Source organism: Physeter macrocephalus, chromosome 18 (genome assembly GCF_002837175.3).
Source record: "Physeter macrocephalus isolate SW-GA chromosome 18, ASM283717v5, whole genome shotgun sequence".
Taxonomy (NCBI): domain Eukaryota; kingdom Metazoa; phylum Chordata; class Mammalia; order Artiodactyla; family Physeteridae; genus Physeter; species Physeter macrocephalus.
The window spans coordinates 37520270-37534857 of NC_041231.1; the positions used below are offsets into that span (position 1 = coordinate 37520270).

A 14588-nucleotide genomic window follows, 5' to 3' on the forward strand; every position below is an offset into this window, starting at 1 on the left:
CTTCTTTTCCAATTTGTATTTCTTTTATTTCTTTTTTTCTCTGATTGCCATGGGTAGGACTTCCTAAACTATGTTGAATAATAGTGGTGAGAGTGGACATCCTTGTTTTGTTCCTGATCTTAGAGGAGATGGTTTCAGTTTTCCACCACTGAGAATGATGTTTGCTGTGGGTTTGTCATATATGGACTTTATTGTGTTGAGGTAGGTTCCGTCTATGCCCACTTTCTGGAGAGTTTTTATCATAGATGGGTGTTGAATTTTGTCAAAAGCTTTTTCCATCTACTGAGATTATCATATGGTTTTAATCCTTCAGTTTGTTCATATGGTGTATCACATTGATTGATTTACATGTACTGAAGAATCTTTGCATCCCTGGGATAAATCCCATTTGACCATGATGTGTGATCCTTTTAATGTGTTGTTGGATTCTGTTTGCTAGTATTTTGTTGAGGACTTTTGCATCTATGTTCTTCAGTGACATTGGCCGGCACTGTTTTCTTTTTTTTTGATATTTTTGGTTTTGGTATCAGGGTGATGGTGGCCTTGTAGAATGAGTTTGGGAGACATAGGTTTTGGGTCATAGTGTTTTTGTTGTCATTTGTTTCTGTATTTTTTTGATTTCCTCTTTGATTTTTTCAGTGATCTCTTGGTTATCTTGTAGCATATGGTTTAGCCTCCATGTGTTTGTGTTTTCTACAGGTTTTTTCCCCCTGTAATTGACATCTAATCTCATAGCGTTGTGATCAGAAAAGATGCTTGATACGATTTCAGTTTTCTTAAATTTACTGAGGCTTTATTTGTGACCCAAGATAGGATCTGTCCTGGAGAATGTTCCGTGTGCACTTGAGAAGAAAGTGTATTCTGCTGTTTTTGGATGGAATGTCCTGAAAATATCATTTAAGTCCATCTGGTCTAATGTCTCATTTAAGGCTTGTGTTTCCTTATTAATTTTTTGTCTGCATTATCTGTCCATTGGTGTAAGTGGGGTGTTAAAGTCCCCCACTATTATTGTCTCTAAGAATTTGTCCATTTCTTCCAGGCTGTCCATCTTATTGGCATATAGTTGCTTATAGTAGTCTCTTATGATCCTTTGTATTTCTGTGGTGTCAGTTGTAACTTGTTAGCATTTGCCTTATGTATTCAGGTGCTCCTATGTTAGGTGAACAAATATTTACAATTGTTATGTCGTCTTCTTGGATTGATGCCTTAATCATTATGTAGTGTCCTTCCTTGTCTCTCGTAACATTCTGTAAAGTCTATTGTGTCTGATATGGGTATTGCTACTCCAGATTTCTTTTGATTTCCATTTGCATGGAATATCTTTTTCCATCCCCTCACTTTCAGTCTGTGTGTGTCCCTAGTTCTGAAGTGGGTCTCTTGTAGACAGCATATATATGGGTCTTGTTTTGGTATCCATTCAGCAAGCCTGTGTCTTTTGGTTGGAGCATTTAATCCATTTACATTTAAGGTAATTACTGATATGTATGTTCTTATTACCATATTCTGAATTGTTTGGGGTTTGTTTTTGTAAGTCTTTTCCTTCTCTTGTGTTTCCTGCCTAGAGAAGTTCCTTTAGCATTTGTTGTTTGGTGGTGCTGAATTCTCTTAACTTTTGCTTGATTGAAAAGCTTTTGATTTCTCCATCAAATCTGAATGAGATCCTTGCTGGGTAGAGTAATCTCGGTTGTAGTTTTTTCCCTTTTATCACTTTAAATATATCCTACACTCCCTTCTGGCCTGCAGAGTTTCTGCTGAAAGATCAGCTGTCAACCTTATGAGAATTCCCTTGTATGTTATTTGTTGTTTTTCCCTTGCTGCTTTTAATATTTTTCTTTGTGTTTAGTTTTTGTTAGTTTGATTAATATGTGTCTTGGTGTGTTTCTCCTTGGGTTTATCCTGTGTGGGACTCTGTGCTTCCTGGACTTGATTGACTATTTCCTTTCCCATGTTAAGGAAGTTTTTGATTGTAATCTCTTCAACTATTTTCTCAGTCCCTTTCTTTTTCTCTTTTTCTGGGACCCCTATAATTCAAATGTTGCTGCACTTAATGTTCTCCCAGAGGTCTCTGAGTCTGTCCTCATTTCTTTTCATCCTTTTTTCTTTATTCTGCTCCTCGGCAGTTATTTCCACCATTCTATCTTCCAGCTCACTCATCCGTTCTTCTGCCTCCATTATTCTGCTGTTGATACCTTCTAGTGTATTTTTCATTTCATTTATTGTGTTGTTCATCACTGATTGTTTGTTCTTTAGTTCTTCTAGGTCCTTGTTAAACATTTCTTGCATCTTCTCCATCCGTGCCTCCATTCTATTTCTGAGATTCTGGATCATCTTTACTATCATTACTCTGAATGATTGTAATCTCTTCAACTATTTTCTCAGTCCCTTTCTTTTTCTCTTTTTCTGGGACCCCTATAATTCAAATGTTGCTGCACTTAATGTTCTCCCAGAGGTCTCTGAGTCTGTCCTCATTTCTTTTCATCCTTTTTTCTTTATTCTGCTCCTCGGCAGTTATTTCCACCATTCTATCTTCCAGCTCACTCATCCGTTCTTCTGCCTCCATTATTCTGCTTTCTTCTAGTGTATTTTTCATTTCATTTATTGTGTTGTTCATCACTGATTGTTCTTTAGTTCTTCTAGGTCCTTGTTAAACATTTCTTGCATCTTCTCCATCCGTGCCTCCATTCTATTTCTGAGATTCTGGATCATCTTTACTATCATTACTCTGAATTCTTTTTCAGGTAGATTGCGTATTTCCTCTTCATTTATTTGGTTTTATGGGTTTTTACCTTGTTCCTTCATCTGCAAGATATTTCTCTGTCTTCTCATTTTGTCTAACTTACTGTGTTTGAGGCCTCCTTTCCCCAGGCTGCAAGGTCGTAGTTCCTCTTGCTTCTGGTCTCTGCCCCTAGTGAGTGAAGTTGGTCCAGTGAATTGTGTAGGCTTCCAGGTGGGAGGGACTGGTGCCTGCGTTCTGGAGGGTGGAGCTGAGTCTTTTCCCTCTGATGGGCAGGACCATGTCAGGCAGTGTGTTTTGGGTTTTTTGTGAGCTTAGTATGACTTTAGGCAGCCTGTCTACTGATGGGTGGGTTTGTGTTCCTGCCCTGCTTGTTGTTTGGCATGAGGTGTCTAGTGGTGGGGGCTGTAAGCAGTTGGGTGGAACTGGGTCTTGGATTTGGATGGAGGCCTCTGTGAGAGCTCTCACTGTTAATATTCCCTGGGGCCAGGAATTCTCTGGTGGTCCAGCATCCTGGACTCAGTGCTCCCACCCCAGAGGCTCAGGCCTGACTTCCGGTCAGGGAGCCAAGGCCCTGCAAGCTACTTGTCATGGCAATAAAGGGGATTAAAGAAGAAAAAAAAAAGACCGACAAAACCCCAGACAAATGGTAAAAGCTAATCAAAGATCGAAGAACAGAAACAAAGAAACACACCCAAAAGAAACAAAGATAGAACCAAAGAAAACAAAAAAGAAGAGAACAACCACACAGACAAAAGAACCCCAAAACGAAATCAATTAAAAGCAAAACTAACAAAAACACAATACAAAACCAAAGCAGAGTGCCAACTGAAGAATAAAGCAAAGAAAACAAAAGAAACAGACAAAAGTGATTAAAAGGAAAAGGGGAAAAAAACACAGGACAACAGAAGAGCAAAGTAAAAATAGAAATATAAAAGATTAAAAATATATTAAAAAAAGAAAGAAACAGAACAGAAAAGCAAAGTAAAAATAGAAATATATAAAAAGATAAAAAATATGTTTAAAAAATCCCCAAGGACTACATAAAAATAAAAATTAAAAAAAAAACAAACCCCAAAACAGAACCAACAGCAGAACAAATCAAAACATGATAAAAATAATAGTAGTAATAATGTTTTCCTGGGGTCTCAGCTGTCAGTGTCCTTGCCCCCGCTGTGAGCCACAGCCCACCTCTGCCTCCCCAGGAGGCCCTCCAGTGCCTAGGCTGGTCTCTGGATCTGCTGTGGGCCTTGTGGGGAGAACTTAGACTCTGATCTGGCCCTGTTCCCACATGTGCTTGCCCCCAAAGTCCACAGCTGCCAGAGCCAGACTGTTTTCATTTGTGGGAACACTCGTTGTCCACTCAGATATTCCGTAGACGCAGGGTCTACCTAGCTGATCACGGGGATTTAACCTGCAGGTTGTGCAACTGATGGAAAGATTTTCACTCCTCTTCATTAGTCGCCCCACCCCTGGGGCTCGTCTGTGGTTTTATCCCCACCTCTGCATGTGGGCCACCCACAGGAGTCTGCTACCAAGGCTGCCCTGGAGCACTTGGGTCTGCCCTGGTGAGGACAGGGCGTGGAGGTGGTATGGCTCCTTGGATCATGGGAGCCCTGGTGATGCCAGGTGTGCAAGGAAGCCAGCGGCCATGGGCTCAAGAGATATGGCCCTAGTGGGAGCCTTTTCTAGTGCCTGGTGGAAGTCGCTGAAGGCCAGCCCTGGCTAGGCTTTTTCTAGTGCCCAGTGGTAGGTGTGCGAGCGCCAGCCCTGGCCGGGTTTCTTTTAGCACCTGGTGGCTGGCGCGTGAGGGTCAGCCTGGTAGGACTTTTTTTTATTACCTGGCTGCAGGTGCCGGTTTGTGGGGAGACAGAGGCTACAGTGGTGGCTCCGTGTGACTCAGTAGTAGTGCCCTGCTTCTGTCGCAGTCTGGTTTTCCTTATAGGCATCCCCTGTTGTGGATTTCCTCCCTCCCGTCCCCTCAGGCCATCTCCCCACAGCCAACAGCAGTCCTCTCCCCGGGTTTGCTCTCTAATCACCATGCACCAGCTCCCAGCCCCTGTGTGCACTGGTGGACACATGTCCCTGCCTGGGGCACGCAGGACTGTGGTATGGACCGTCTTTGTAGTTTTCACTCTGTCCTGTGTTTCACAGATCGGTTGCTTCAGCCTCCTCTGACAGCCTCAAATATTTCCCTTCTGTCCCACCCTATTTTGCCGTTGGTGAGGGGGCTTCCCGGGATGTGGGAATCTCTCCCCTGCTGCATTTCTCCCCTCCATCCCCCAGGGTGCAGGTCCTGTCCCTCTTCCTCTCCTCCTCCTTCTCCCTTCTTTCTTTTGTCCTACCCAGTTATGCGGGGATCATTATAGTCCTTTCTGGTGTCCAGGGTCTTCTGCTAGTGTTTAGCCAGTTGCATCTTTAGATGTATTCCTGATGCATCCGTCCTCCTACTCCTCTGCTATCTTGGAACCCCCTGCATGCCGGCTTTTTAATTGCGGCATGTGGGCTTCTTAGTTGAGGCGTGCAGACTCTTAGTTGCAGCATGCATGTGAACTCTTAGTTCCCCAAACAGGGATCAAACCCGGTCCCCCTGCATTGGGAGCATAGGGTTTTACCCACTGGGCCACCAGGGAGGTCCCGTTTATGTTCTCTTGGTAGTGTCCTTTGCTGTGCAGAAGCATTTAGTTTAATGTAGTCCCATTTGCTTTTTTTTTTTTTTTTTTTTTTTTTTCCAGTACGTGGGCCTCTCACTGTTGTGGCCTCTCCCGTTGCGGAGCACAGGCTCCGGATAGGCAGGCTTAGCGGCCGTGGCTCACAGGCCTAGCCGCTCCGCGCATGTGGGATCTTCCTGGACCGGGGCACGAACCCGTGTCCCCTGCATTGGCAGGTGGACTCTCAACCACTGTGCCACCAGGGGAGCCCTTATTTTTGTTTTTGTGTTCCTTGTCTGAGGAGACAAAGCAAAAAAACAAAAATATATTGCTAAGATAGATGTCAAATAGTGTACTGCCTATATTTTCTTCTTGGAGTTTTATGATATCAGGTCTTACATTTAAGCCTTTAATCCGTTTTGAGTTTACTTTTGTATATGCTGTGAGAAAGTAGTCCAGTTTGATTAGTTTGCATGTAGCTGTCCAGTTTTCCCCACATCATTTACAAGGCTGTCTTTTCCCCATTGTATATTTTTGCTTCCTTTGTCATAAATTAATTGACCATATAAGCATGGGTTTATTTCTGCACTCTCTATTGTGTTCCATTGATTTACATATCTGTTCTTGTATCAGTATAATACTGTTTTGATAACTGTAGCTTTGTCAGTGTAGTTTGCAATTAGGGAGCGTGATACTTCTAACTTTGTTCTTCTTTCTCAAGATTGCTTTGGCTCTTCAGGGTGTTTTGTGCTTCCATATAAATTTTAGGATTATTTGTTCTAGTTCTTTGAAAAATGCATTGGAATTCTGATAGGGATTGCACTGAATCTGTAGATTGCCTTGAATAGTATGGTCATTTTAACAATATTCAGTACAGTCCATGAGTGTGGCATATCTTTCCATCTGCTTGTGTCATAATCAATTTCTTTCATCCCTGTCTTACAGTCTTCTAAGGACAAATCTTTTACCTCCTTTTATAGGTTTATTCCTAGGTATTTTATTCTTTTTGATGCAATTGTAAGCGAGGTTGTTTTATTACTTTTTCTTTCTGATAGTTTGTTAATGAATACAAATGCAACAGATTTCTATATATTTTATATCCTGCAATTTTACTGAATTTATTTATTAGTTCTCATAGTTTTTTGGATTTAAGATTTTCTGTATATATTATCATGTCATCTGCAAACAGTGACAGTTTTACTTCTTTCTTTGTAATTTGGGTTCCTTTTCTTTCTTTTTCTGATTCCTGTGGCTAGGATTTTCAGTACTTTGGGTCTTGCTTAACTAAGACTCCTGATACTCTGTTGAATAAAAGTGGCAAGAGTGGGCATCCTTGTCTTGTTCCTCACTTAAAGGGAATGCTTTCAGCTTTTCTCTGTTGAGTATGATGTTGGCTGTGGGTTTGTCTTATATAGACTTTCTTACATTGAGATATGTTCCCTCTATACCCACTTTGTTGAGAGTTGTTACAATAAATAGATGTTGAATTTTGTCATAAGTTTTTTCTGCATCTATTGAGATGATCATATAATTTTTAGTCTTCAGTTTGTTAATGTGGTATATCACATTGATTAATTTGAGGATATTAAACCATTGTTGCATCCCTGGGATAAATCCCTCTTGATTATGGTATATGATCCTTTTAATGTACTGCTGAATTCTGTTTGCTAATATTTCATTGAGGATTTTTGCATCTATGTTCATCAATGATATTGGCGTATAATTTTCTTTTTTTGTGAAAATCTTTGTCTGTATTTGGTGTCACAGTGATGCTGGCCTTGTAGAATGAGTTCAGAAGCATTCCTTCCTCTTTAATATTTTGGAATAGTCTGACTAGGATAGGTGTCAGCTCACTTTTAATTGCTTGGTAGAATTCACCTGTGAAGCTGTCTTGTCCCGACTTTTGTTTCTTGGGAGTTTTTTTAGAAGTAACTGATTCAGTTTCATTACTGGTAATCTGTCTGTTCATTTTTTCTTCCTGATGCCATCTTTGGAGATTGTATGTTCCTAGGAATTTATCCACTTCTTCTATGTTATCCATTTTATTGGCATATGATTGTTCATAGTAGTCTCTTAATCCTTTGGATTTCTGTGGTGTCGGTTGTAACTTCTCTTTCATTCCTCCTTCGCTCCCTCCCTCCCTCCCTTCCCTACTTCCTTTTTTTTTTTTTTTTTACAAACTTTTAACATACTTTATTGATTTAGGGGCCAAACAAGGCATCATTTGGACAGCTAAGAAAGGCACCTCATTGAAAATAATACATCACAGTGCTGTTGAGTGATCCCAGTCACAGGATTTGAGGATGGAAAGGACAGTCTTTGGATAATGTTGCTTAGGACACTTGCTCATTTATTAAAAAGGGTTCTTTCACAAGACATGGATGGAGGAAGGCAAGAGTGTAGGAATGTGTCATATACTGGGTGGCCGCCAAGAGCTTACGCACGAGAGCAGGTGGGCTGGTAAATCAGAGATAAGTTGGGAGGCGAGTGAGACCAGCCTGCCCCACCTGCCCCATGATTCCAGTAAACCTGATGTGCTGAGCCACTGCTCCCATGTACACACTCCATATCTCTTTCAAATGGGGAGATGACTTTTTGATCTCATCCTATGGGGAACCAGGGTTAGTAGGTAACTCCTGCCCTATTCCAAGCTACAGGGCAGACAGGACAGCAGTGTGATTTCCTGCATTCCTGGGCTGGCATGAGGTTCTGATAAAAGCTGAGGTCTTAGGGCACTGGCTTTAAAAATTACTGTTACCAGTCTGGAGTAAATGAAAACGTGATTCCTTAGAAATAATACTGCCTCTCCCTGTTTCTATTTATACCCTCCAGTCAGTGTTTTAAAAAATTAAATTTTCCCTTTGCTTATACTTTTTAAGACTTCTACTCCATGTAAAAGAAATCGCTTCACTACAGCACTGCTGCTCTTCCCATTCTCATCTTGACCCCTCACCACTCCTCCCTCTCCATCCTTACCCTGACCACTCCTGCCCTCTGCCCAATATCTAAGAGCAGGGATCATGCCGTGGAGTGATGAGCAGTGGTGCAGCCTTGGCCTTCTGTTACTAGGATGTAGCTTTGGAGAAGGCTGCTAGGATGCTTGCAAACATGACATCGGGGGTCTGGGATGCATCAGTGGCAGAGTGGATCCCCCGTTTACTGTAGTAAACCAGTGGGGTTGTCTGAGTGTGGTAGGCCTCCAGGCAGATTTTTAAGGCCTTCTCATTATCATCTGATCGGTGGACCAAGGGTTCCCCTGTGATAGCATCTTTCATGGGCTCCTTTGGGAGGTTGAACTCCTTGTGGTAGGAATGGCCACTCTGGGGGTGAATCTGTCATCCTGTGATTCTCCAGATCAGCAGAGAGTCTGGAATGCTGAATTCAGTCACAGAATCAAGCTTCTGTTTCCTCTTTTCCATGAGGTCATCAAGCATTTCTGCCTGCCTCACAGTTCAAGGGAAGCCATCTAGAAGAAAAGCACTTTTGCATGGAGGGGTCTCCAAATTCTTCTCAATGCACTCCATGAGCATTCCACCTCTCACCAGTTTCCTGGCATCCATAGTTGCCTTCAGCTTTTTTCCCAGCTCTGAGCCAGAAGCCACTATGGCCTTCAGAATGTCTCCAGTAGCCAAATGGCAGACAGAAGTTTTCAGTGAATTTGGGTGCCTGGGTACCCTTGCTGACTCTGGGCGGCCCCAGCAGCACAGACTGGATGCCTTTAGGACACTCTTGGGCCCATTTGGCTGGGGGCACGTTGGGAGCCATGGCTGCCGAAGCCTCTCACTCTCTCTTTCATTTCTGATTTTGTTTATTTGGGCCTCTTTCATTTTTTTCTTGATGAGTCTGGCTAAAGGTTTATCAATTTTTATCAATTTTATGTTTTCTAAGAACTAATTCTTACTTTTATTGATTTTTTTTCTATTTTTTTCTTAGTCTCTTTCATTTGCTTCTGCTCTGATCTTTATTATTTCCTTCCTTCTACTAACTTTGGGTGTTGTGTGTTCTTTTTCTAGTTCCTTTAGGCATAAGTTTAGATTGTTTATATGAAATTTTTCTTGTTTCCTGAGGTAGGTCTGTATTGTTATAAATTTCCCTCTTAGATTTGCTTTTGCAACCCATTCATTTTGGATCATTGTGTTTTCATTTCCATTTATCTACAGGTAGTTTTTGATTTCCTCTTTGATTGCTTCAGGACACACTGGTTGTTTAGTAGCATAGTGTTTTGTGTTTGTGTTTTTTGCAGTTTTTTCCTTGTAGTTGATTTCTAATCTTATACCATTGTGGTCAGGAAACATGCTTGATATGATTTCAGTCTTTTTAAATTCATTGAGATTTGTTTTGTGGCTTAGCCTGTGATCTATCCTGGAGAATGTTCCATGTGCACTTGAAAAGAATGTTTTTCTGCTGTTTTTGGATGAAATGTTCTTTATGTGTCTGTTAATTCCATCTGCTGTATCGTTTAAGATCAGTGTTTTCTTATTGATTGTCTGGATGATCTGTCCATTGATGTAAGTAGGGAGTTAAAGTTCCCTACTAATTATTGTGTTACCATCAATTTCTCTTTATCTCTGTCAATATTTGCTTTATGTATTCAGGTGCTCCTATGTTCAGTGCATATATATTTACAATTGGTGTATCTTCTTGTTGGATTGATCCTTTTATCATTATGTAATGCCCTTCTTTGTCTCTTGTTACAATATTTGCTTTAAAGTCTGTTTTGTCTGATGTAAGTATAGCTACCCCAGCTTTCCTTTTGTTTACATTTGCATGGAATACTTTTTTCCATCCTCTCACTTTCAGTCTCTGTGTGTATTTAGCTCTGAAGTGAGTCCCTTGTAGGCAGCATATAGATGGGTCTTGTTTTTATCCATTCAGCCACTCTGTCTTTTGATTGGCAAATTTAGTCCATCTGCAATTTAAAGTAATTCTTGATAGGTACGTACTTATTGCCATTTTGTTGATTGTTCTCTAGTTGTTTTTGTATTCTTTTTAGTTTTCTTACACTTATTTTTCTCTCTTCCCTTGTGGTTTGATGACTGTCTTAAGTGTTTGGATTCCTTTCTCTTTCTGTGTGTGTTTCTATTATAGTTTTTTGGTTTGTGGTCACCATGAGGTTCATATAAAACAATTTATCTATATGGGGTTATTTTAAGTTGATGATCTCTTTAGTTTGAATGCATTCCAACAACCCTGTGTTCCTCCCAACCACATTTAATGTTTCTGACATCATATTTTATATCTTTTTATTTTGTGTATCACTTAACTACTAATTGTGGATATAGATATTTTTTGCTACTTTTGTCTTTTTGCTTTCCTACTAGCTTTATAAGTGGTTGATCTACTACCTTTATGTATGCTTTTACCAGTGAGATTTTTTCTTTCATAATTTTTATATTTCTAATTGTAGCCTTTTCTTTTCCACTTAAAGAAGTCCACTTAACGTTTCTTGTAAAGTTGGTTTAGTGGTGCTAAACTCTTAGGTTTTGCTTATCTGTAAAACCTTTTATCTCTTCTACAAATCTGAATGATAACCTTGCCAAGTAGTGTGTTCTTGGTTGTAGGGTTTTTCCTTTCATCACTTTGGATATATTGTGCCACTCCCTTCTGATCTGCAAAGCTTCTCTTGAAACATCAGGTGATAGTCTTATGGGAGTTCCCTTGTATATAACTAATTGCTTTTCTCTTGCTGCTTTTAAGATTCTCACTTTAATTTTTGCCATTTTAAATACGCTATGCCTTGATGTGGCCCTCTTTGGGCTCATCTTGTTTGGGACAGTCTCTGCTTCCTGGACTTGGATGTGTTTCCTTTCCCAGGTTGGGGAAGTTTTCAGCTATTATTTCTTCAAATAATTTCTCTGCCCCTTCCTCTTAACTCTTCTCCTTCTGGGACCCCTACAAGGCTAATGTTAGTATGCTTGATATTGTCTCAAACTATCATTTCTTTGATTTCTTTTTTCTGTTCGGCTTGGGTGATTTCCACTACTTTGTCTTGCAGGTTGCTGATCCATTCCTCTGTATCATTTAATCTACTGTTGATTTCATCTAGTATATTTTATTTTATTTTTATTTTATTTTTGGCTGCATTGGGTCTTCGTTGCTGTGCGAGGGCTTTTCTCTGGTTGAGGTGGGCGGGGGCTACTTTTCGTTGTGGTGCACAGGCTTTTCATTGCAGTGGCTTCACTTGTTGTGGAGCATGGGCTTTAGGTACACAGGCTTCAGTAGTTGTGGCACATGGGCTCAGTAGTTGTGGCTCGCGGGCTCTAGAGAGCAGGCTCAGTAGTTGTGGCTCATGGGCTTAGTTGCTCCGCGGCATGTGGGATCTTCCCAGAGCAGGGCTTGAATCTGTGTCCCCTGCATTGGCAGGCGGATTGTTAACCACTGTGCCACCGGGGAAGCCCTTGTCTAGTATATTTTAAAATTTCATTTATTGTATTTGTCAGCTCTGTTTGGTTCTTCTTCATATCTTTAAACTCTATTGACATTCTCACTGTGTTCATCCATTAGTCTTTCTGTGCCATTGGTTGCATGGCCTTTGGAGCCTGGTGTTGGTGCCAGACTTCTGGTGGGTGGAGCGGGCCCCCACATGGTTGGGTGTGAAACCTGGGGGGCCTGGTGCTGATGCTGGCCCGCTAGTGGGTGAGGCCAGGTCCTGGTGTGTCTATGTGCACAGCTTGTGGGTCATAGAGCTGGTGCCAGCTTACTGGTGGCTGGTTAAGACCCCAATGCTAATAGGCTAGAGGGAGGATTCCAGACTACTGCTTCTGTGCTGGGACTTGAAGTGTGTGAGATTTTGCTCATGCCCTCTGAGAGCTGAGTCTGTTTTCCATAACCCTCCATCCCTCCCAAACATAAGCCCCACTGGTTTATGAAGGCAAACATTCTGAGGGTTTGTCTTCCCAGTGTAGGAGCCCAGTGTGGGGTTTGGACACCTTGTTCCTTCGGGAGGTCCTCTAGCATTGTGATATTTTTCCCATTTGTCGGTTGCCTCCCTGGGGTTGTGGGTCCTGACTAACCATGTCTCTGCCCCTCCTACTTGTTTCATTGTGCTACCCTCTTTATATATATATTTAGTTATGGAACATCTTTTCTTCTAGTCTTCAGGTGGTTCTCATAGACACTTGCTCTGTAAGTAGTTGTAATTTTGGTGTGTTCATGGGAAGAGGTGAGTTCAGGGTTTTCCTCCTCTACCATCTTGGCCTGGATCAGGCTAGACTTCCTGTACAACAAAATCCTTGCTCAGCTTTCTTCTGTACTTCATATGGGTTTCCTCCCTCTCTTATGGGTTCCCCTATGAACTCTCCCTTAAGAAATCACTTACATAAAAGTCCCTGTCTCAGACTATACCTCTTAGGAATCTGACCTAAGATATAGAAATGGACTAAGGTAAATGACCTGGGTACTGCTGAGATCACCTGACACTGTGTCATATAAGAAACAGTGGGTAGAATAGGACTCTTTAGTAAGAAAGACTTTGGACTGGGAAGCTGTCATCATGGGATAAGAACCTGTCACCATGGAAGAGGAACCTGATTTGTTCTTTTCTCCTTGAAAGAGTAGAAGAAATGTCTGTATATAGAAGCTTCAGAGCCATGTATGCCACCTCAGTGTGGAAGGAACTGTCTAATAGGGGATTCCAAAGGTTAGTACAAGATTAACCACACTATATTAGTTTCTATTGCTGCCATAACAAATTAGCACACATTTGGCACAACACAAATTTATTAGCTCATAGATCAGCAGTTCTGGTACATCGTGGCTCAATTGGGTTTTTTGCTTTGACTCTCATGAGACCAAAACCTAAGTGTGCTCCTTTCTAGAGGTTCTTGAGATCAATGTGCTTCCAAGCTTGTTTAGGTTGTTGGTCAAATCTAGTTCCTTGTGTTTGTAGAACCAAGGTCCCCATTTCCTTGTTGGTTATTAACTGGGGACCATCCTCATTCCTTGGAGGCCCCTTCTGGTCCTTTCACATGGTACCTATATCTGAGAACCAACAGTGGTGCATCGAAACTTTCTCAACTTTCTCATGCTTAGCTGTCTCTCTGGCTTCCCCATCTGCTACTTCTGTCTTCTGCCTCAGTCAGAGTAAGTTCTGAGCTTTGAAAGGGCTCATGTGATTAGATTGGGCCCACCCAGATTATCCAGGATAATCTTCCTATCTTAATATCTATAACCTTAATTACATCTGGAAAGCCCCTTTTGCCATGTAATATAGTGTATTCACAGGTTTTGAAAATGAGTGGACATCTTTGTTAGTGGGTGTTATTCTGCTGACTGTAGTTTGCCCTCTGCCCCCTACAGATTCACATCCCTCCCAAATAAAAAATACATTTGCCCCATCCCAAAGTCTCAAAGGTCTCATCCCATTACAACATCAACTCAGAGTCCTCAAATCTCATCAGTTCAAAATTCCCATCATCTAAGTCATCTAAAATTATGTACGGATGAGGCTGTTGGTATAATCTACTATGTACAACTCCTGAGGCACGATTCCTCTCCATCAGGGGACCTATGAAACTAAAACAATTTATCTGCTTCCAATAGACAATGATAGGTCAGGCATAGGATAAGTTACAGACATTCCAGGTTAAACAAGGGAGAAATGGAAGGTAAAAGGGAGCTACTAGGTCCAAGGCAATTTCAAAATCCAGCAAGGCAAACTTCACTAGGTTTCAAGGCCTGGAAATAATCCTCTGTGGCTCTCGGTTCCACGCTAAAAAACTATCGCATCCGTTTTTCTCAGGCGGTCTCCCATTGCTTAACTTCCAAGATCAGATGAGATCCGGTACACGGGTAGAGGTGAATGACCAGGATGCCGCTGAGAGCACCCAACATTGTGCCATATAAGACATAGTGTATATAGAATAATGGCTGCTTAGTAAGAAAGACTTTGGACAAAGAAGCTCTCGTCATGGGAGAGATGGATCCTGTTTTCTTCATGTTCCCAAATGAGTAGAACAAAGGCCATTGTATATAAGGTTCAAGGAGAAGTATTTCAGCTCAGAAAGAGTCCTCTGATAGATTTCTGTTAGAGTCCAAAAATGGTTAAAGACTAACCACCCACCTGTACTTTTCCATGAAGCTTTCCATAGTCCTTCCCTCATCAGGCCTGGATGCTTACCTCTCATTCTCTCCTATTAGCATATTGTTCAAAACTGGTGAGGGCCTAACAGGGGACTGAAAAACAAACCAGAAGTCAGGTTCAG

At 41.4% G+C, this 14588-nt stretch overlaps 1 protein-coding gene and 1 pseudogene across 3 annotated transcripts in view; one reads left to right on the forward strand and one right to left on the reverse strand.

Moving 5' to 3' along the window:
- Positions 1-14588, forward strand: part of ERC2 (ELKS/RAB6-interacting/CAST family member 2) — a 991464-nt gene that overhangs the window by 264410 nt on the left and 712466 nt on the right. The gene's annotated exons all lie outside the window — the stretch shown is intronic.
- LOC102976418 (adenylate kinase 2, mitochondrial-like) lies at positions 8451-9150 on the reverse strand (annotated as a pseudogene).